The sequence below is a fragment of the Aedes albopictus genome, chromosome 3 (assembly GCF_035046485.1).
Source record: "Aedes albopictus strain Foshan chromosome 3, AalbF5, whole genome shotgun sequence".
In the NCBI taxonomy this organism is placed as follows: domain Eukaryota; kingdom Metazoa; phylum Arthropoda; class Insecta; order Diptera; family Culicidae; genus Aedes; species Aedes albopictus.
Window position 1 is genome coordinate 398,362,473 of NC_085138.1, and position 23,768 is coordinate 398,386,240.

General features: G+C 40.7%; 3 non-coding genes across 3 annotated transcripts; 1 reads left to right on the forward strand and 2 right to left on the reverse strand.

The window, feature by feature from the left end:
• Positions 1–1,340: 1,340 nt before the first annotated feature.
• On the reverse strand, positions 1,341–1,422 carry Trnal-aag (transfer RNA leucine (anticodon AAG)). The gene has a single exon. It is a non-coding gene; the product is annotated as a tRNA-Leu (tRNA).
• A 9,718-nt stretch (positions 1,423–11,140) lies between these two features.
• On the reverse strand, positions 11,141–11,213 carry Trnav-aac (transfer RNA valine (anticodon AAC)). The gene has a single exon. It is a non-coding gene; the product is annotated as a tRNA-Val (tRNA).
• A 2,312-nt stretch (positions 11,214–13,525) lies between these two features.
• On the forward strand, positions 13,526–13,598 carry Trnav-aac (transfer RNA valine (anticodon AAC)). Its single transcript has one exon. It is a non-coding gene; the product is annotated as a tRNA-Val (tRNA).
• The last annotated feature ends 10,170 nt before the right edge of the window (positions 13,599–23,768 follow it).

A 23,768-nucleotide genomic window follows, 5' to 3' on the forward strand; every position in this document is an offset into this window, starting at 1 on the left:
CCTGAAAAAATTTGAAAAATGTTTAGCATTATTGAAAATATTGTAGAATGAATACATCTCACAAATTAAAGTTTTGGACAAATTGTTGTTTTTTAAAGATTTTTCAGCGTTTCAATAACCTGTAGCAAATAAAACTTGTACGGCGAAAAATCCAAAAAATATTAATTATTGTTAGCAGTTATGTATACATAACATATCACCGAACATCAACTAAAAAAAATATTTATGATCGAAAAACCCTCAACATTTTAAAAAATGGCCTATCCTAAAAAAACACTAATTTTTTGTCGAACTTTGACAGTCTGTTTTAAATATCTTCAAAGGTTATACAATTCCGTTCTCTACTAGAGCTACCTCGTCGTTAAGTTTAAAAACATTTCCAATTAAAAAAAAATGAATTATCAATTTGATGTATTTTTATTTGCGTAATCCTGCTTTGAATGAGCATCAAAAAATGGGGTCCCTGAAAAATGGCCTTTTTTTCATTTTTAAGAATTGCGCTAAAATGGAGTCGATTTTTTTCTTGAAAATAATTTTTTACCTATATTATGAGCAATCTGGGAAAGAATATATTTGCGCTAAAATATTTTAAAAAATCAAAAAATTTTCCATTTTTTCCGCAATTTCAAATTTTTAAGAGGTGTCCAAAATATCAAGATCATGCGTTTAAACTTTGAGATTGATGTCCATGAAAATAATTATTTTTACAAAAGCAAAAGTGCCATTCCTTTTTCTGAGGATTTATATAGTACCTCCAAAAATAAAATTATTTATAACTCGAATAAATTATTTTTTAGGATGTTTTGACCATATATAGTTAATTTCCGATACACTCCTTATAAGGACTTCAATCATCCATTCAATGAACTTCAAACCAGCTAAAGGTTGAATAAAATAACCAAAATTGTACCAACAATCAATACGCTGCTGGAGATTTTTTTTGTGACGCCTGTCTTTCCCCCAGTAAATTCGCCCTATACTGGTTTCCTTAACGCGACGCTTCTAATGTCAAACTGACATTAGAAGCGTCGCGTTAAAAAACAGTATTTGGGCGATTTTTCTGGGGGAAACATGGGGGAAAAACTGGCGTCACAAATTGAACTGAATTTGTTCCTGACATTTATATCTTACTATTTAGTCTATGATTGTACCTCTTGTGCTCAGCTTTTGTTCAAATAAAGGCTGCTTTGAAATAGTTGAAAAAACGTTTGTACAGCATCAAATTGTTACCTGGGATATAGGTAAATTAGGGTGATGCAATATTGTTGCTATATTTTTTGTGAGTCTACAAATAAGATTACTGGTGCTTGTAGTTTTCATGATCCCATGAAAAAAGATCCTGGCAGCGGTGGGATTCGAACCCACGCCACCGAAGTGACTGGTGCCTTAAACCAGCGCCTTAGACCGCTCGGCCACGCTACCTTATACATTACTAATTATGAATTTCAATGTGAGATGGATCGTGTTGCTTGGGTACCTTGTGAGTAGAATAAAAATTAGTACTGTGTCCCTACGTGTGGCTAAATTATGCACACACATAAATAAAAAAGGAACAATCTTCTTAAAACAGACATTCTGTTCAAAAAAATTATTGAATCAATCTCTTACTTGACATGCCTCTCTCACTCAAAACCTCATAATAAAGCCATAAAAATTCTCACATACCTACATATTTGTGCGTGCATTTTCGACCCTCTTCGATCGGGTGCGATGTAATTTTCGCTTACCACGCAGGCATTCCCGAAGCGCAAATGGAAAATCAAACTCTCTCCAATCCACTTCATCGGGAGAAAAACAAACCCCACCCCAAAGTATGGTCCGTATCGAATCATACTCGCGTGACTACCCTTCCTCGCTATCACCTTCGCCGTTCTGTCTGTGAGCGTGTTTATGCACTGATGGTGGTGACCATTAAAAACAATCCCGAGGAGTAGGAAAACTTCAGCCAAACAAAGCCGTTAAAAAGTAGGTAGTGGAGAAAACGGTTGTTCGATTAGAAGATTATCGAACTGGAGCCGGAAAAATACGGACAATGGATGCTAGTGTTTCGATGAATCGGGCGAACTAGGGACCTTGATTGGAAAGGTTTTGGTGTATGAGCATCTCTGGATCTCTCACCACCACCCCATCCCCCACCTTAACCGGTTGAAGGTGGGAGATTCCGTCCCAACCCGAGCAGAAACGAATAACTGGCACATAACTACAGCATACCAAAGTATTGGTCGGTTATCCAGGTATTGAAAATAACTTATTGTGGTCTTTTGTAGGTGTTGATGAAGTACCACAAACAGTTATTGGTTTGGTGTTGAGGACTGCTTGAGGTATTATTTAATAATGGAAAAATCGCTATTTGTATGGAAAATCACAGATTATTATTTAGGTACCTGATGTTATTAGTCACGTGTTATGCAAAGAATACACACCAGTTATTATGTTAGGTATTTTACCTCTTATGCAGGGCTTCTTAATACCTCATTCAGATTGTAGGTATCCGGCTTTCCATATCTGAGTTTGGTATTCTTCGGCTATTTTCTCCTGCTCGAGAAGGAAAACGAAAAGCAGAAAGCATTTCAATCAATCCGCCAGCATTGACGTCATTTGAGCATCGAATAGACGAAGGCGACGACGGCGTGCGATGGGATGAGGAAAAGAGTCCGAAAAATTTAAAACAGACAACAAGTTATCCCCTTTCTTAGCCGAAGTCGGTGGGTGGGTAGACAACGAACGCACGGAAAAGTGGACTCTGACTTTTGCTCCTATCGCGCGCTGATGGGTTGTTGTTATTGCCCTGGTTGGGTGTTGACCTGGTTCTGACGGAGGAAAAATTGTTTTCGATCGTGTGGTCAGGGGCGTGCATCAAGTGATGCATTTGTTTGCGTTAAATTGTTTTGGTTTCTGCTCCTCGCATCTTTGTAATAAGAGAGTCACTCAATCCTGAAGCTTAACAACTGAAAGCAACATTGCGCATGGCGGGCACTAGCGTAGTCTTGTGGAGTGCACCATTGACAACTGCATAAATCCCCCGCATATCATTCCGATCCATGCTTTCCTGCGCTTCAGCAATTACACTCTCTTTGTGCTGTCGTTTATTGCTGCCGTGGATACGTTTCTCTCTCAGGCTACCTCCCCCCTCGTAGACATTTGTCCATACAAAAGTTTTGACATTTGAAATTGGACAGACACCCCCCTCCTCTCCCAAAATGCCTACGTAATTTTCACTTTGGAAACCACTGATCAACAAAAAATCTTTTGAAGAATTAAACAAAAATAAATAAATACCTCGCCCTGGAGGGAGCGGTTAAGGTCACACAGATATGCCGTTTTTCTTCTGACTATTACTCCATCTAGATACGCCCATGTTGTTGACAATGCATGGGTTTGGACTACAGACCGGCCCTGTTCGCATGTGCGATTTTATGGGGCTTCTAAAAGATAAACAAAAACAAACGCTGTAGTATATACCTACCATTTGATTTCTGGCTGTGATTGCTGGTGGTGGGGTTCTTTTCGCAAGTCATACTTATATGGCCATTTCCCACTTGAACGCTTCGCGAAAATGTATCGGATTTGTAGATTTAATTCAAAAGTGGATTTTCATTGGTGGAACATCAATTTCCGCAGGAATTTCAATCAACGGATAGGAGTGACTTTTCACGGTGCGTTTAGATACAAACCTGTCTGAAAAAAAAGCTCAACTTCTGGTATTCCCGTAGGTCAAATCCATGGCTCTTCACAAAAGACATTAACTTCTGAATTGAACAGACCCACCATCCGTGCTATTGCAAGCCCTACCTGAAGCTGTTGAAAAGTTGATCTACTCCCGATTCCCGGTAAAACATTCAACAACAGATAACAGCAGTCGGTACAAACGCACAAAACTTTTCCTACCCTTCGTGGAAAACCCTCCAGTTGGTTACCTTTTTATCCACATCCGCGCAAAGCCGAGCGTACGTCGTCGTCCATCATAACCACTTCCACTTCCATCTCTACTTCAGTCAGTAGGTAGGTACCCTCGCAAACTTTTCCTGTGAGTCTAATTCCGAAGTTTAATGGTTTTGGCTTGCACCAATGTCGACAATTTGCTTTTACCTACCTACTGCTGTTGGCAACGTCGACGAGGCACGCAGATTGGTTGCCATCCATCAGGTGGAACATTTTTGGAAAATCACTCCCCCCAGCAACTTTCAATAGGTACCTAGGTGGCCGAACTAAACGAGATAATTTCAACCCCCACCCCGTCGCACGATGGTGGTGGAGGTGATGACAACAAAGAAAGTGAGGATGTTTTCCCGGTAAAGCTACGCAGGGCTTCTTGAGGGCAGGTGAGGGAGATGAGAGGATATTTATATTGCTTCTGGTTATTGTTTCAAAACGAAAAAAAAAGAATAATTTCGTGAGTTTCTTAACCGACGGAATTAGCTTAACTTACCTTATCGGTCAGACTAAGGGGGCATCCATAAAGTACGTAACGCTTAGAGGTGTGAAGGGGGGATCTGAAAAGTGTGACAATCAATGTATTAGGTAGGAAAACCCCGTACGAAGGGGGGACGGGGTTGAAAATTCTCATTTTAAGCGTGACGTACTAAATGGATGCTCCCTAAGGCCTAATTGTTCTCTGCTGTACGTAAGAGTCGTCTCCATTCGACTCGATCCATGGCTGTGCGCACTTTGCGCAGGGTCCGCAAATCGTCTTCCACTTGATCGACCTACCTATAGCTCGCTGCGCATTACGTCTTCTTGTACCGGCCTGATAACTCTCTAAAACCGTTTTAGTCGGGTTGCTATCCGACATCCTGATGACGTGACCCGTCCACCGTAGCCTCCCAACTTTCGCGGTGTGGACGATGGTTGGTTCTCTCAGCAGCTGATGCAGATCGTGGTTCATTCGCCTTCTCCAAGTCTCGTCTTCCATCTGCACTCTGCCGTAGATGGTACGCAACACCTTCCGTTCGAAAACTCCAAGGGCGCGTTGGTCCTCTGCACGTAGGGTCCATGTTTCGTGCCCATAGAGAACTACCGGTCTAATCAACGTTTTGTAGATAGTTAACTTCGTGTTACGGTAAAGTTTATTCGATCGTAGAGGTCTACGGAGTCCAAAGTAAGCACGATTTCCTGCCACAATGTGCCTCTGAATTTCTCTGCTGGCGTCGTTGTCGGCGGTCACCAGTGAGCCCAAGTACACGAATTCTTCAACCGCCTCGATTTCATCACCGTCGATATAAATTCGGGGTGGCGGGTGCGGTGATTCCTCCCTGGAGCCCTTTGCCATCATGTACTTTGTCTTCGACACATTAATGACTAATCCGATTCGTCTGGCTTCACTCTTTAGTCGGATGTACGTTTCCGCCATCGTCTCAAATTTACGAGCAATAATATCAATACCATCAGCGAAACCAAGCGGCTGAACGGACTTCGTGAAAATCGTTCCACTCGTGTTTATCCCCGCTCTCCCAATTACACCCTCTAAAGCAATGTTGAACAGCAAGCACGAAAGACCATCACCTTGCCGTAATCCTCTGCTAGATTCGAAGGAACTCGAGAGTGTCTCTGATACTCGAACTACGCAAATCACTCGATCCATAGTCGCCTTGATCAATCGTATCAGTTTATCCGGGAATTCGTTTTCGTGCATAATCTGCCATATCTGTTTTCGATCGATACGCCTATTTGACATCGTTGAATAACTGATGTGTGGGCACGTTGTATTCGCGACATTTCTGCAACACCTGGCGGATGGCGAACGTCTGGTCCGTTGTAGCGCGTTCACCCATGATTCCAGTCTGACATTGCCCCAAGAACTCTCTTGCAATCGGTGATGGACGGCGGCATAAAATTTGAGAGAGTATCTTGTAGGCAGCGCTCAGTAGTGTGATCGCGCGGCAGTTCCCGCAATCTAACTTGTCGCCCTTTTGTAGCCGGGACACACGATACCTTCCATCCATTCCCCCGGTAATACTTCCTCCTCCCAAATCTTGGAAATGATCCAGTGTAGTGTCACAGACAAACAGACGTAACTCTTCGAACATTTTTAAATTCAAATAATAATGACTGAGTTCGGTCAACCATCAACTAGGTGGCGGTAGTGGGCGAACGTCAAACTCGAACAAAAACGAAGCGAGCGCCACGGATGGCCAGTAAATAGATCGTTATATCGGTGAACGATGTTAATTATCAGAGTGTTCCGTCTGTTTGTCTGTGGTAGTGTAGAAGCTCGCTTGGTAGTTGATCTGCTCCAGCGGCTTTGTTGTTTTTCAACCAGCTAACCTCCTCTTCAATCTCTTGGAGGTTAGGGACTGGAAATCTTTCGTCCTGCGCACGTACTCCTAGATCTGTTACCGCGCCACCTCCGGTGCTTGCAACGTCGCCATTGAGGTGCTCACCGTAATGCTGCCGCCACCTCTCGACCACCTCACGCTCGTTCGTGAGAATATTCCCGTGATTATCTCGGCACATGTCGGCTTTTTGAGGTATTTTGCCTCTTATGCAGAGCTTTTCAATACCTTATGCAGGTTGAATATATTGGATTTTGCATTCTTGATTTTGGTATTCTACAGCTATTTCCCCCTGCTTGGGTCGCACTATAGTGTATGCGGAAACTGGTAACATCCGAGAAGAACTTACCGTCTTACTCTTCATACTTTCACCGGAAATATTTACCAAAACAACTATTTAGGTGCTAATGGTTGGGGTTCACAAATGAAATGTAAACCTAAATGGATTTGCTGAGGAGTTTAGCTACAAGATTTTAAGGTGATGCCATTCTGAAACCGGCTTTGACGAGTTTAAACAAGGCGTTTCAGGGATTTCAGATGCGTTTTAGAGCATCTTAGGGGGCTTTCGAAGATTTCGGGGAGGTTTTGAGGGTGATTTCAGGTGACTGAAGGGACGCTTCCGGTGGTTTTAGGAAATTCAAGGACTTTTTCAGGACGGCTGTCAAGGGTGTTTTTTTTTCTGTTCGGATGAGCAATACCCGTATATGTAGGGTCTGGGACCATTTAGGCAGAAGCACCTATTTTGAGCACTTGCTATTATAACTCAATCAATATCAAACCGATTGACTTGGATTTTTGTACATGGCTAGATCCTGTGCGTATCTGATCGTGTCTCAAAAGTCAAGTCAATCAGTTCAAAATTGACTGAGTTATAGCAGCAAGTCCCCAAAATAAATGCTCCTGCCCAAATGGTCCCAGACCCTACTTAGTATTTAGTGCATGTTGTACTATTCCTTTGTCATTGAGAGGCAATGAAGCATCAATTTCTGTACAGTTCTTGTTTTGTTACCTGAGAGGTTCAAGAAATCAAGGGTGGTTGCAGAGCGTTCCAGTGGATTTCGTGACGCTTTAGGAGTGTTACTGGGAGTTCCAAAGGACTTCAGAGTTGTTTATGAGGCCATCAAGGGAATTTCAAGGCGTTTCTTGAAGGTTCTGGGGAGCTCCCGAAGATTATAGGGATCCCCGTGAATTTTTAATTTTTTTTTAGGCCCATAGGAGTTTTATTTAAGCGGGGATTTCAGGAAAATTGAAGAGAACTATACGGAACACTTTGGGGAATTTCAGATAGATTTCAGAGAGGCTGCGAAGCGCTTCAAGGGGTTTTAGGAAATTTCCGGAGCTTCTGGAAAATTCAAGACAAGTTCACGGTGATCTAAAGGGTTTTCAGAAAAGATTCAAGACGTTTAAAAGTATTTCAAGAGATTTCAGAGAGCCAAGGAGATATTTATGGGAGTCTTCAAGAACTATCTCACAGTGTTCGAAATCGATGATTTTGCGATCAAAATTAAATAACTTTTTTTAGGTTGGTTCTATAGGTTTAGCATGTTCTACAAAGTTTTTCTGCATGTTAAAAGGCGTCTTCTGATAAAATGAAATGAATGATTAATCTCCCTAGAAGTGAGATGAAATTTTTATTTTTTCAAAATTTGTTTTTAGCGGTTTGACTTCTTCGGCAAAGTTGTAGCTCATAATAAGAGAAAAAACTTCGTAGAACATGTCAAAGCTCCACCTCTTACGGTTTTCGAAATATGGAGCGTTTTGTGCGAAGTACCCCTAAAACTAGTTTTTTTCAGTCAGTTGACAGCCAAAGCTTGCACAATACGGACGCGTTTCTTTCTTCACTTTTTCGATTTCGTGTTAATATGAGCGGAAAAAGAGAAAACACTTTATTAATAGATTTCAGTGTTATGCCCAGAACGCCTGAAGTACCAGCAGTACATAAATTCATTTGCGAGGAGCTTAATGTCAACATTCAACACGTTAGAAATGTCCAACTTCATAATGTGCGGAACTGTGTCTGCATCGAGATGGTGGACATGGACACCGCCCAACAATATCAGAACGCTCATCATTTGCAGCACGTTGTGAAATGTGGTGAAAATGAATACAAAATCCCCGTGTACGTAGATGATGGTTCCATAAATGTGCGGGTCCATGATTTGCCCCCGAATAAGCCTTCCGCGGTTATACCTTCGGAGTCAGGCACAGTCAAAATAATAAGTTTTTGCCATGTATTTAAAACACCTTTCCCACTATTGCCCACGAGGGTTTCCCCCCCTCAAGAGATAGTAAAAAGTCTAATCTTTCACCTACCGACTGAGCCATCTGCGCCATTTTGCGCCGGAAATAGTTACTTAAGGTGAAAGTACACCTTAAAATATGATAAATTTGCCTATAACTTTTTTGTTTTATGATATAATGACTTAACATCTTCGGAAGAAATGTGTATTTTGACGTCTTGAACAAGTTTGTAGAAGGTTACAAAACTGTAGGATTTTATCTGTTAAAGCTACACTGAAAAAACTAGTTTTAGGGGTACTTCGCATAAAACGCTCCATATCTCGAAACCCGTAAGAGGTGGAACTTTTACATGTTCTACGAAGTTTTTTCTCTTATTATGAGCTACAACTTTGCCGAGGACGTCAAAACTCTAAACATTTTTTTTAAATTTATAAATTATCTCACTCCTAGGGGGATTAATCATTAATTACATTTTATCAGAAGACGCCTTTTAACATGCAGAAAAGTTTTGTAGAACACGCCAAACCTCTAGACCCAACCTAAAAAAAGTTATTTGATTTTGATCGCAAAATCATCGATTTCGAACACTGTGTATCTTTGACTTCCTTGCTCAATGCTCATAGTGTATCTTCGTGCCTAGCCGAATGCAAAATGATCATTGGCAGAATGATTAAAGACTACTTGAGAAGCAGACCGACTTTGTCTAAGCTGGGACGTTACGCCAAGAAGAAGGTATGAGGCATAAAGGGCAGAAGCTTAAGGGGTGTTTGAGATGTGTTTCAAGGCATTTCAATGCATTTCAGGGCATTTCAAAGTGCTTTAGGAGGTTACAGAATCGTTTCATACAATCAAACTTTCATTCAGGTATTAAGTCTGCCTGAATAGAATAGAATAGTATTTTAACATAAATGGATTCAGTTTATTACCAAAATGCATTTCAAGGTTGCAAAGATGTTAAAGAAGGGCGAGTGGCCTATGAATGTTATGCGGGGTTTAGGGCGGGGTCATGTGGAGATTCAGAGGACTTTGATAAAAATTTCAGGAGAGGTGGTGGGACTAGTCAGAGGCAATACACGGGGCGTTTTTGGGAGTTTTGGAGGGTGGAGGCTCCGAAAGACTTTCAAAGGGATTTCAGAAGCATTTCAGGTAGTTTCGAATGGCTTTCAGGAAGTTCTGGAAGCGTTATAAGAGCGTTTTCAAGGGTTTCGGAGGGTCTCAGGTGCGTTACATTTACATGAAGTCTTTCAGGAGACATGGAGGGGATGGTTAGACGTAATATGGGATCCGAGAGGGTTTCAGAGGAATTTTGGAGGCATTTCAGAAAGTTTCAGAGGATTCAAGGAGGTTTCAGAAGCGTTACATGGCGTTTTAAAGTTATCGGTCTCAGGGGGATTTCGGGTTTGATCATCAGACGGCTACGGTGATTAACACACTCAATTGCATTTTAGGAAGTTTCAAAGGATTTCCACGAGATTCTGAAGGCGTTACCAGAGAGTTTCGGGAACTTCAAGGGTCACAAGGGGTTTCAGTAGATTTTCAGGAGGTTTTGCAGGCGTTACTGTCCGAGGGGGTTTCATGGGGCTTTCGGCGGCATTTCAGGAAGTTTCTGATGATTGCGAGTTTCAGAGGCGTTACCGCGGCGTTTCAGTGAGCAGCTGGTTGAGGGGATTCCAGAGAGTTTCAGAGGCTTCACAGAAGCGTTTTCGAAGGTTTCAGAGGTTCTCATGTGCGTCAGGGGGTTTTGGAGTCATTTCAGGAAGTTTACGATGATTTTAGTGACTTTGAGAGACGTATTGGAGAATTCCAGAGAGTCTCCAGGGCGCAACACGGGGTTTTGATGGGGTTCAAGGGCGCCTACAGTTTTTGGAAATAATTCTTCGATCACTGCTCTCAGGTTAGCTTTGGGGACATTTCAGAGGCGTTTTAAAGCGTTCCATAAACGTTTCAGGAGGTTTCAGAAGGAATTCAAGGAACTGATTATGTTTGTGGATGTAATACCCCAGTCAACTAGTCATCGTATAAGATGTTGTATAAGATGATAAAGTGGAGGCGATATGCGTACACTTTACATGCGCCTAAATGGAGGCATACACGCATATGGCCTCCACTTTATCATCTTATACAACATCTTATACGATGACTGGTTGTCTGGGACGATCATTGACTCCACCTGTAGATTTGCTGGCTTATACTCCAAAGATTTTCAGGATGACGTAGAGAGTTCTTTGAGTTAAAATCTTTAAGTTGTTGATCTTGAATCATGGAATCCCGCTTTATGAATTTTTGAACTCGAGAATGTGTTGATCTTGGAACATGGAATCCAGCTTTGTAAATCGTGAAACACACCGTCACTCAAACATTAAATGAGTTTTGGTTATTATGTAGCCCTCACGGAACGGACAATACTTAAGTAACCGAACAACCTGTGGCATCTGTGGAACTCAAACTTTATTATTAGCTTTATTAAGGAGATTTTCAGCCCGCGGCTGGTTCATCTCCAAAGCTCAAACTCTAATTGACCATACAATTTTAATTTTTGTTTTGCATATTCTTTTCGTCAATAGCAATGTTTGCGATAATTGAAAATATGCTGCGTCCTGACGTCACACATGCTCAAAAAAATAATCTGTTTCCGCCCGGGATCGAACCGGGGGCCTTCCGCGTGTTAGGCGGATGTGATAACCACTACACCACGGAAACCGATGATGCCGATGTGTAGCGCAAAAACAGAAATAGAAAAATAAAAAACTGCTTTATCAATCGACACACATTGTATTCAAATGAACAACATTCCTCACCTGTTACACATCGATTCGATACCGTCGGTCGCTTTGCTACCTATATAAGCAACGTCGATACAGCTGAATAAATTTCGTTCTTCACTCAGTCAGCAGTCAGCACTATAAAAATGCTTCCCAACCTTAAATTTGAAACACGAGCGCTCGTATCAGGGCTTCATCAATTTCGAGCTGATTTATATGGCGAAAACAGACTCTTTATGAGTGCTGCCTCCTAAAACATCAGACAAACTGTCTTACGCCATTTACACGACTTGTAACAAGATCATGATGATGAAGCTCGATAAAATTGCTTGATGTAGTGCTCCCAGGAGATATGATCTGCGGTAGGGGATAGGATGCAGTTGATACCACCGAGCAAGGAAGGAAAAACTAGCGAATCACAGTCTTCTCCACAGCCACTACAGGACGCCCTACTTCTGCGTCTGCAAGCACACAGCAAAGTCACCATCATCCTCTCTAGTGCATCAGTTTGCTAACTGTTAGCTAGTTAGTTGAAGCGGGAATTAGTCGAGGGAAATAAAACTTGATTAGGGGCGCCTTCATCATTCCGGGCCAGCAGCTTTGTACAGAACAGAAATCTACCGAAAAGCAGCCCAAGAAGAAGACGACCTCGAAAGCTTATGTAAATTTAATCAGATTTAGAGAAACCACGCTAAAGTATCGGATCTGAATATTTTATAGCAGCACTACCACCACCACCACCATCACCGTAGTCTTAGGACCTAACTAGGACGGGGAGGCCATCAGCCGCACTATTGCTTTGCAGTTGCTTATATGTAGCCGCAGCCCTCCCACCCTCCAACCAACTGCGCTACCGGAGCTGGAAAAGCGTGTAATCTGGCATTCGATGGGGCTTCCTGTCCTGGTCGATCGGTGCCGGTGGTGGAACGGAAGTGTTGCGTTCTGTGCCGAAACCCACCGACCGCTGCTACGCTGAGTACGGTGCCACAGACAAACAGACGTGACACTCTCATTATTCCCAACGTTCACCGGTGTATCGCTGATTTTGAAAATGTGATAGTTCTTTATTGCACCAACGAACCAAACCTCAAAACGACTGACAATTCTTCATTACACCAACAAAGCTAGCCATGAAAATGTTTGACAATTCTCAGGCCATTTTGACAGACCACACACATGCACGAAAAAGACGGATCATGTATTCTACTTTATCGATCATGTTGCCGTCCTTTTCATGCTCATGTTAAATCTGTCAAAATGACCTCAGAATTGTCAGTCATTTTGAGGTTAGGTTAGTTGGTGTAATAAAGAATTCTCAGGTCATTTTGACAGATGTAACATGAGCATGAAAAGGACGACAACAAGATCGATAAAGTAGAATATATGATCCGTCTTTTTCGTGCATGTGTGTGGTCTGTCAAAATGACCTGAGAATTGTCAAACATTTTCATGGCTTTGTTGGTGTAATGTAGAGTTGGCCGACGGCCTACCGCCACCTACTTCATAGCCTACCAATCACAGTTTTGTTTCAGATTCGAGCGAATATCGAAAAGTATATGAAACGTTACGTCCGTTTGTCTGTGACGGTACTATAGCGTCGTCGTCGGAACAGTATTAAATTTAAACTCAAGCGCCCTGACACGTGCTCTCGGGTTCAGGAATTATAAATATGTGTCGTACACTAGCAACAACACCCCCTATCTCTTCCTTAAGTTCTAGTTTGTTATTCTCTAGGTGTTGGAAGGTATCACTTCCCCTCGCCCCGTTTGCATTCGATGTCAAAAACAAACCGACCGACAACTATCGCGCGAGGAAGACTTACACTTTGTTGTAATATTTTACATATCAACAACCCACCACCACCATTTATTTCCTAACACGAGGCTCTACGTATCTAGACATAGCTAGACCTCCTAGCTAGTGCTTGCCAGAACAACACTAGCCAGGTAGATACTAGCCTTCATCATCGGCTGGGGAGATTAGCAAAACAACTAGCGCACCGGTCTGCTCGAGGTAGGAATAGAACGAACCGACGACGACGATGATGAGGTTGGTGATATCGTGAGCAAGCAAACAAGTATGATGCAATAACGTTCTGAAATTGAGTCACTTCGTTGCTTGCGATAATTTCAATTAATTTTTTAATCTCTTCAAGGACATGTTGTTTGGACGAACTGATGCAAACACCATGGTGCTTTTTTCAGATATACTTACCTACTAATGATAACGAACGTAAACTTAAAACAACTTGTTTCCGTGGTGTAGTGGTTATCACATCCGCCTAACACGCGGAAGGCCCCCGGTTCGATCCCGGGCGGAAACAGATTGTTTTACATTCAGTTTAATAAACGCAAGGAAAATAAAGCTTCTCTATGCCTGCTGCACAGAAGAACTGTAGTGGGCACACTGAGGCTAATAAACCTAAGATTATCATAAATTCTTACTTATGAAATGGCCTTCAAACAATCAATACGATTAAAATGAATTTCATATGGCCGCTGTATGACGCACAGCTTGGCACATTTATAGTAACACGAGGCTCTCAAGCGTCGATAGCCGTGTGGGAACTTCAGTGATTTATCGTCGTTCATGGGTCGATGCCAGTTTGCATCATTTTACATTTTTTACTGTTCTTTTCATAAGTTCATCTTATGTAAATAGGGCATACAAAGCATCATCAATTTTCATAATGTATTCTTATGGATGTCATACTTTACAGTTATGGCTAAATTTCATAAGGTATTTTGATGAATTTCGGTAGTTGACTTCGCTGAGTGTACGAAATAAAATATTACATTAGGCGATAACACACAAGGAACAAACACACTACGCGGTTTGCCACTGCCGCTCTCCATCCACTATAAGGTACTGCAAGCACCTGATCTAACCTCACTTTGTCTGACAGTTCAGCGAGCTTGTTTACAAGGTGTTAGAATTTTGACCGAGCGGCGAAAATTAAATTTACATTTTCCATCCCGAAACCATTATGATACAGAAATACCGATTATATTCAACTCTACAAATACAAAGCCAATCATCTAATTACCGTTTTACTGAAATTTGTATCGAAAAACAGTTTTGCCGGATCTCTGCCAGAGACCAAGTCCATGTAAACAAGCTCGCTGAACTGTCAGTGCACGGCTTCGTGACGTCATCTTGCAGTATTCTATACAGGGTGCGGCAGGAAAAAAATGCAAAAATTTCAAAGAACTGTCACAGGCAAAATTTGGAGTAGGGTCTTGTACCATTTGGGCAGGTGAACCTATTTTGGGCACTTGCCGCTATAACTAAGTCAACTTCAACTGTCATCTGCTTCAGGCGCTGTCTAGTTAGTGACAAAAATGAAAAAAAAAACTTCAAATAACTTTTTAATAAAATAGCCTGTTAGAGATCATGAAACGTTAACACATAGATTGGTTAACGTTAAATAGATGAAAATGAGGCTTGGAGTTGAAAACACTTTCGCATTTTTCCTGCCGCATACTGTAACCTCACAATACTGCCTGATCACGTTCTAGTTTGTCCACCCAATTTATCCACTGCGCTCCTTGTTTTCTTGTATCAATCGGATCTGTAGTAAACACTCACACTTGAAACAGAATGCCGAGATCGGCTGTGCAAAGTTCATTTGCTGAATCTCGGTTAAACACTTGACGTTTGAAGTTTGATGCCAGCGGCAACCGTAGGTGCAGCTATGAATAAAATTGATTTTTTGCCGAATTATCAGATAAATTTAGTTTGCCGAGCACTCGGCTGTGCGTATCTCGTCAAAAGAATGAAAATTAGCCGAGCTCAACTAAGTGTGCTGATTTTGCAGGATTATGGTCCGGAGTACTTGAAACATGTCCTACCCACCGTATCCTTCCAGCACAGACAAACAGACGTAACACTCTTCAAAACGGCTTGGCACATGCATTTAACGATCAATTCAAATTTCATTTGATTTGCGCGATCGTTCCACTAGATGCGCTAGTATTCGATCGCTTTGACGTCTGCCAGTGTACACATTGCTGTATGATGCAAACGCAAATTACAGGCAATTTGTGTAGTAGTGTGCGTGTCAGCAAAACGTCAAATCGAAATCCATCGTGGCCGACAGAGTCGCGCGCTGTTCTACCAACAGGTGGCAGTGTGCTCATGAAAATGAAACCGGGCAAAAGTTTTTGATGAATTTCCTCTAAGAGTTACGTCTGTTTGTCTGTGCTTCCAGCTTTGGCCACCTTCTGAATGCTGGGTTCACCGTAGATTGCAGCGAGCTCGTGGTTAATCCTTCACTGTTCTCCGCCAAGTATCATCGTTAGCACGCGTCGCTAGAAAACTCTAGAGTGCTTTGAAGACCTCGAGCATGGTCCAAGCTTCGTGTCCGGAGATGACCACCGGTCTTGTAGCGTGAGAATGTGGCTTGGGAACCCTTGAACAGTGTCGGAGTTGCACCGTATTGTACATTTTGTTTTATTCTTTGTGTTTCTCTATTTAGTTCTGTCATCTACAGGGGATACTCAAAATAACTGAAACAAGTAAAATTTTCACTTCTCAAAAAATGTTCAACAAGCTCTAACTTTTCGAAAAGGGCATCAAATGTTCTCAAATATTTACTGTAAGTTCATCAACTAGTTGTGTATCAGTGGAAAAGATCGGGCCATTCTACACGAAGTTAGAAAGATTCTAGAAAAAGGTATAATTATCCGATAGCCAACTTTGAGCTGTTATATCTCCGAATTCAATTAACCGAATGCAATGAAATTTTGATCATTAATAACTTATATAATGCACTTTGAAAACATTTGACTTAATTTGAATGTATTGACAAGAATAAAAGTTATAGCAATTTCATTTATTCTGTGTTTTTATTTAGTAAATTCAATCATTTTTCACACGCATCCCATTACTTTTTCAATTTAATGCTGGTCATTTGATTGCTTTCCTTCAAAACATAAATATATTCAAGTCAAGTAGAAGGAATTTAAATGACCAATCAAAAGTTTTGAATTAATTGGTGTTATATTAGAAAAACATTCTAATCGTTATGACTTTCTTTCGTGTAAAGAATTTTATGTATAGTCAAAAAATTTTAAGAGCTCTTTATATTAGTCATAAATGATCAAAATTTCATTCCATTCGGTTTATTGAATTCGGAGATATAACAGCTCAAAGTCTGCTATCGGATGATAATACCTTTTTCTTAAATTTTTCTAACCTCGTGTAGAATAGCCTGATCTTTTCCAAATTTGGACCACTGATACAACTAGCTGACGAACTAGCAGTAAAAATTTGAAAATATTTGAGAATATCTTTTTCTCAAAAGTTTAATTTTGAAATTTTCCACGAATATTTTCTTCGGAAATTCCGTCAGAAATCTTTTTGGGATTCCTTCAGCGATTCACAAGAAAATTTCTTTCAGGGATGCTACAGAAGTTCGTGCATGTATTCCTTCATGTATATCTTCAAATATTTCCGAGGGAATTGCTCCAGTAGTTTTTCTTTGGAATTTCTCTAGAAAATCTTCAGTGCATTATTTCCGAAATTCCTCTAGGGGTGTCCTTAACAAAATCAAACATTTTCTCAGCAGCTATTGCAGAAATTATTGTTGGAATTTCTCTAGAGGTTCCTCTATATAGTCAGAGATTTTCTCAAGCATTAATTTAGAAACACCTCTCGAAAGTTCTTGAGACATTCTTTTAAATCTTTCTCCAAGGGTTTCTATAGAAGTTCCTCCAACGTTTCTTTAAAGTTTCTTTCAGATTTTTTCCAGTGATGCTTCAGCAACTTCTCCAAAGATTCTATCAGTAATTCCAGAAAAAGTTACTCTATCCTTCCATGAATACCTACAAGAACTTTTTCTTCAAATAATATTTTCAAAGATTCCATAAAAAAATCATTTTGTGATGGTTCTCCAGGGTTTTTTTTTTCATTTCTGGATGTTTTTCTTTAGAAATTGAATAAAAAATTCCTCTCTGTTTTCCAAGGGTTCCTTTAGAATTTATTCCAGGGATGCCTCAGAACTCCATCAGTATCTTTGTCTGCAATTTCTGCAGATACTGTTTTCTTAAGACCCCCATGAAAGATTTCTTCTCAATTTTTCCTTCGAAATACTTTTTACTAGGAATTAAGGAGGAAGGAGTTTTTCGTGTTCTCCCAAGCATTCATTCAGGAATTCTCCAGAGATAACTTTAGGAATTTGAAAAAAAAATCCCTTGGTAGAATTCTTGAAGAAATCCCCAAAACTCTGGAGGAAATACTGATGAAAACGCTATATGAACTCCTGTAGAATCTACATTGTAGATATCTTAGGAGGGATTATTATCCAAAACATTGAAAGCAATTATGAAAAAATCTCTGGACGGATTTCTGGAGTATATTCTAGATTATTCCCTGAAGAAATTTCTGTGCTCATACCTGTGGGAATTTTCAATGGAATCCCTAGAGCAATTCCTGACTGAAGAAACCACTGCAAGAATTTATGAAAGAAACTCTGTGGAAGTTTCCTAAACGAATCCCTAGAAAAAATTCTAAGTAATTCCTAGTGTTCTGTATTCAATCGATTTACTCTATGACATTTCCCCGAATTCCATTACCCCGAATGACATTACCCCGAATTACATTACCCCGAATGACCCGTTACCCCGAATATTTTTTTTTCTGAATTATTATTTTCGTATTTTACAATACGAAGGAAAATCATGAAGTTCATCCCGGAACGAACTGGCTTGGTCGATAAAACTTTATTCTGCCTATTTTTTGCGGTGAGAATACCTAAGCATATGAAGCTCCTGGAACCCTTTGAACAGATCTCTGACCAGTATGATTAAAAGAACAGGTAATAACCAAAAGAAGGAAAAAATATCTACTCAACAATTGGTTTCGGATCATATGGATGAAAGAAATAAACTAATGTGATCATGTCACCCTTCCATATAACAGTATAACTTGAAAGAACAGCCTATGATTAAAAGAAGGAAAAATCTCTGATAAAAATAATAACATTTGCGACGCCAACAAATTGCTTAAATTAATCATTAGAAAAAATAGCCTATGTTTGAAAGAAGGATACATAAGTGCTGACCGCATAGTAGAATTTCCTTGAATGAAAGTTCTTTGGTAGTAAGGTCAGAAAGAACAACATATGCTCAAAGAAGGAAAATTTTTGTTGAAAATGTGGTGACACACTTGATGTACCGTTAACTATCCATGGTGGGTCTCGAGGTAGGCTTGCGGATAAATAATTCGGATATTGGGCCATTCGGGGAAATGGGTCATTCGGGGAAATGGGTCATTCGGGGTAATGGATCATTCGGGGTTATGGAATTCGGGGTAATGTCATTCGGGGAAATGTCCTAAAGCCCAATCGATTAAAAGAACGTCTAACTTGTTTGATGAGAAAATGTGGAATGAATCTTTATTACTAATAAACAAGTTACGTTACTAAGTAGAATGTTGCTCCGTAGCTACCAGGCACTTCACGGTTTGCCGCGTTTGTATCGCTGTGGAAAACACGATATCACACCTAGTGAAGTTCTTAATAAAAATAACCATGGAAATGTACTTATAAAAATTTCTGTAGAAATTCTTCGGGAAAAATCTGGAAGAAGCGCTGGAGAAATTTCTTTAATAATCCCTGAAATATGTCTGAATTAACCACTGGAGGGGCTTCTGAAAATAACCTACGAAGATTATCAAACCGAGTTCATGGAGGAATTTCTGATGGAACGCGTGGAGCATTTTTGAAAGAAATCCGTAGAAGATTTCTTGGTGTTATCCTTGCACAAATTTATGGAGGAATCTTATAAAGAATTTCTGAAGGAATATCCAGTGATATTTCCAGAAAAATCCATAAAAGATTTCTTTGTGGAAGAACATCCGAAGGGGTCTGGTAGATTTTCTAAAGAAATAATTGGAGATTTTTTGAAGGAATTCTAAGCTTTTAATTTTCTGAAGGAATCACTGAAAGTATTTCCGAAAAAAAAATATTGAAAAAAGGCAAGACAGCTTTTCTTGAAAAAATTTTCAATCAAATTCTAGAGGAATTTCAGAACAAATCAAGTTATTATAAAAGAATTTTCAAAAAGAAAACGTTAAAACCTTTCTAAAAAAAAATCTGGGGCATTTTCTGAAAGAATATATGGTGCAATTGGAAAAGGAATCCAAGGAAGACTTCATAAAAGAGCTCTTAAAATTATTTCTGGGATAATCTCTTTAAAAATTCCAAAAATTAACAAGAGGAACCTATGGAAACTAAAGTACAGTCATAGCACAATTATGGGTCACATTGTCACAATTATTAGCCAGACAGTTCACCATGCAATTCAAATGGAATTGACCCATAATTGTGGGTGACCCATGATTGTGCTATGACTGTAATCCATTCAAGAATTTTCAAAGAAATCTCTGCACTCATTTCCAACACTACTTATTACTTTCAGTCCTGGGCACCCACGGTGGTGCAGAGGATCGAATTGAAAGATCTCCATCCTGGGCGACTGCCAGTCATCGCCTTGACCTGTGGCCAGGTCGAATTTCTGTCGACTTGCTTGACTTCGTTGTTGAGGCTGCGCCGCCATGAGCCTCTGGCTCTGCCTCTACTGCGATGTCCTGCTGGATTTCATTCTAACGCTTGCTTGCAGATTTCGTTTCCGCCCCTGCGTAGGGTGTGGCCGACCCACCTCTACTTTCGCTCCCGAATTTCTGTCGCTATCGGCTTTTGATGTCATCGACGATGGAGCTCCACGTTAAAGATCCAATTGTGAGGCCACTATACACGAATTATATACCGCAGGCATCTATTGATAAAGACCTTCAGCCGTTGCGTGTTCTCCACTGATACACACCAGGTTCCACTGGCGTATAGCAGTACAGATTTCACGTTTGAGTTGAAAATTCGGATTTTGGTGCGTAAATAGACTGTTCTAGTTGTTTTTCCATACATTTCTTAAACTCGCAAAAGCACTTCTCGCCGTCTTGATCCGTGCATCTATGTCGATCTTGGTGCCGCCATCAGCCGTTATTTGGCTACCAAGATATTAGAAGCTTTCAACATTCTCCGCTGATTGCCCAGCTACCGTAAAGCTAGAAGCACAGACAAACAGACGTAACACTCTTCAAAACGGCTTGGCACATGCATTTAACGATGAATTCAAATATCATTTGATTTGCGCGATCGTTCCACCAGATGCGCTAGTGATCGATCGCTATGACGTTTGCCATTGTACACGTTGTTGAATGATGCAAACGAAAATTACAAGCAATTTGTGTAGTAGTGTGCGTGTCAGCAAAACGTCAAATCCAAATCCATCATAGCCGACAGTGTCGCGCGCGATTCTACCAACAGGTGGCAGTGTGCTCATAAAAATGACACCGGACCAAATTTTCTGATGAATTTTCTCTAAGAATTACGTCTGTTTGTCTGTGCTGGAAGGGATGACCGTGTTTACATCCATCGATTTGTTCTTGTTGACGTTGATGATAAGACCTGCCGCTGAGGAACGATTGGCAAGATCATCGAGCTTGCTCTGCATATCAGAGCGCCATTGAGCTATTTAGGAGAGCAACGTTATCAGCCAATTCGAAGTCATTTAGGTGCTCCTTGGTAATGGGCTGCCACAGCAATCCACGATTTGGTTCACGGTCAATCGCACCTACCAGGATCTCGTCGATTACGATGAGGAACAACAGAATTTCCTAAAAATTCCACAGCAGATTTTCAAGATATTTTTTTGGAAAAAATAACTTGAGGGTTTTTTTTTTCAAGAAATCATTGATGAATTTCTGAGTTTATTCATAGTTGGTTTCCAGAATAATTCTTTCGATAAGTTTCTGAAAGAATCTTTCAAGGACGGTTTTCTAAAGCAATTCATGCAAGGTTCTCCAAAACAATATATTGAGAAATGTTGCAAGAATATCTAGTGAAACATTTGACCCTGGCCAAGTTCGCAGGGGTTGACGGTATTAAAGTGAAGGAGTTTCATTTTGATTATTGTAATGTAGTGTTCTTTAGTGAAACATATCACCTTTTTAACACTTTAATGCGCCTCCAACGATTCATCATGAACCGGCTGCTGCAGATGGAGTATGGCTGATCATATGCATCAGACATGCTCGATAAACACGGAGGAACCGCCGGGGCTCATTAGAGTCTATTCCCAAGCAATAGTTCCAAGTCGGTTGGATTTAAGAAGGTTTTGATGATCGTTACAAATACTAATAAAAGTATTATAGGATTTGTGACAGTTTATGGAACCTTTTACAGCCAGCTGACTTCAAAATTTAGTTTGGGCTCTATTTCCCACGTTTCTCGGTTGATTTTGATTAGCAATATATTGATGCCATAGTCGCTTTTCGAATTTTTACAATGTTAGTTGGTCATATTTTTTGCCTTTCTCGTACACCAAGGTGTACCGAAAGGCTATATGTTCACTCCAAAAACGAAAATTTGATAGAGCCTCCGGAGGGGTCAAGTCTTATATACCAATCGACTCAGCTCGACGAATTGAGGTGATGTCTGTGTGTGTGTATGTGTGTGTGTGTGTATGTGTGTGTACAAAAAAACTCACATCACTTTTTGGCAGTAAACCTCAACCGATTTTATTGACCGACGGTTCATTCGACGCGGAATCTGGTCCCATTGTTTCCTATTGAAAATGGTTCAGATCGGTCCAGCCGTTCCGGAGTTATGGCCATTTAGGTGTTCCGGACCGGTACCCCAGGAGGGGGCCAGATATGAAAACGCTATAAACCCATCCATGCGGCACATCAAACTACGGCATTTTCGATAACTTGATGAATGGTAAGCAGAAAAATAGTCTCAGACCATATCTGAACCGGTAGTGTCCCGGAACCGGTTCCGGGTGTCCCGCCGGAAGTGACCAAACATAAAAGTGAACTAAACGCATGCATGCGACATATCAAACCGCGGCTTTTTCGGTAACGAGGTGAACAGTAAGCAGGAAAACATTCTCAGACCATATCGGAACCGGTAGTGTTCCGGAACCGGTTGCAAATGTCCCGCCGGAAGTGGCCAAGTATTAAAGTTAACCAAACCCATGCATGCGACATATCAAATAGTGGCTTTTTTGATATCCTGATGAACAGTAAGCAGGATAATATTCTCAGACCATATCTGAACCGGTTGAGTCCCGGAACCGGTTCCGGGTGTCCCGTCGGAAGTGGCCAAATATAAAATTGAAATAAAACCATGCATGTGACATATCAAACCCCAGCTTTTTCGATAACCTGATGAACAGTAAGCAGGAAAGCATTCTCAGACCATATCGGAACCGGTTCCAGATGTTCCGCCGGAGGTGGCAAAGTATAAAAGTTAATTAAACCCATGCAAGGGATATATCAAATCGTGGCTTTCTCGATATCCTGATGAACAGTAAGCAGGAAAATATTTTCAGAACATATCTGAATCGGTTGTGATCCTGAACCGGTTCCGAGTGTCCCGCCGGAAATGGCCAAATATAAAAGGGAAACAAACCCATGCAAGCGACACATCAAATCGCGGATTTTAAGCCATCTTGATTTGACAAAAAAAAGTTTCCGGCCTTATTGGGGACAACCGGTAGTGTTCCGCAACCGATTACGGTTGCCCCATCGGAAGTGGTCAAATGTAAAGGAGAACCAAACCCATAAATTCGACACATTTAATGACTTTTTAGGTAAGCTGATGAACGGTTAACAAAAAAATCATAGACCATACTTTGGAAAACCAATAGTGTGCCGAAACCGGTTCCAGGTGCCCCGACGGAAGTGGTCAAATGGAGAAAAAAAAACCAATCGCATATACGCAGCACACTAAATAACGGCTTCTTCGATAACGCGAAGAACGGTCAGCAAGAAAATAGTCTCAGGTCAGTAGTGTTCCGGAACCAGATTCGAGTGCCTCGCCGGAACTGGCGAAATGCACGAATGAACCAAACCCATACATGCATTACATCAATTTGCGACTTTTTAGGAGAACTGATTAATAATTTGCATGAAACTTGTCTAAGATTACATCAGGGACAATCAATAAGTGGTAAAATGTGAACCGAAAGTTGTAAATGTGAAATTGAATAAAATCCATGCGTGTCGTACCATAAAACCACGCTAATTCGACAATAATTGCTGTCAAATTACCTGTGTAAACTTTCAATTCGATAAACTAACTCTGTTTTAGTTTTGTTTAGATTGTATGATTTGTTGTTGAACACAAATCTTACAGATATTGTGGTGGTACGAATTGATAGCTTGTACATTTTACGATTGTTGGCTTCCGAGGTTCACTGCGGTTGATCACCAAACGGATCAGGTGTCGGAATGCACCAAATTAGAACTTTCGGAAGAGGAGCCGCTGCGGGTGTAAGTAACATCACAATATCGTATCATTTGTATTTACAGTGTATGTATTACACTGTGACATTTGATCATTTTTTAATTCAACAAATTTCGAATGCGCGGGGTACAAGTTAAAAAGTGTCTTATTAAAGAGTGATGAATACGCGGGGTTTGACAGTAC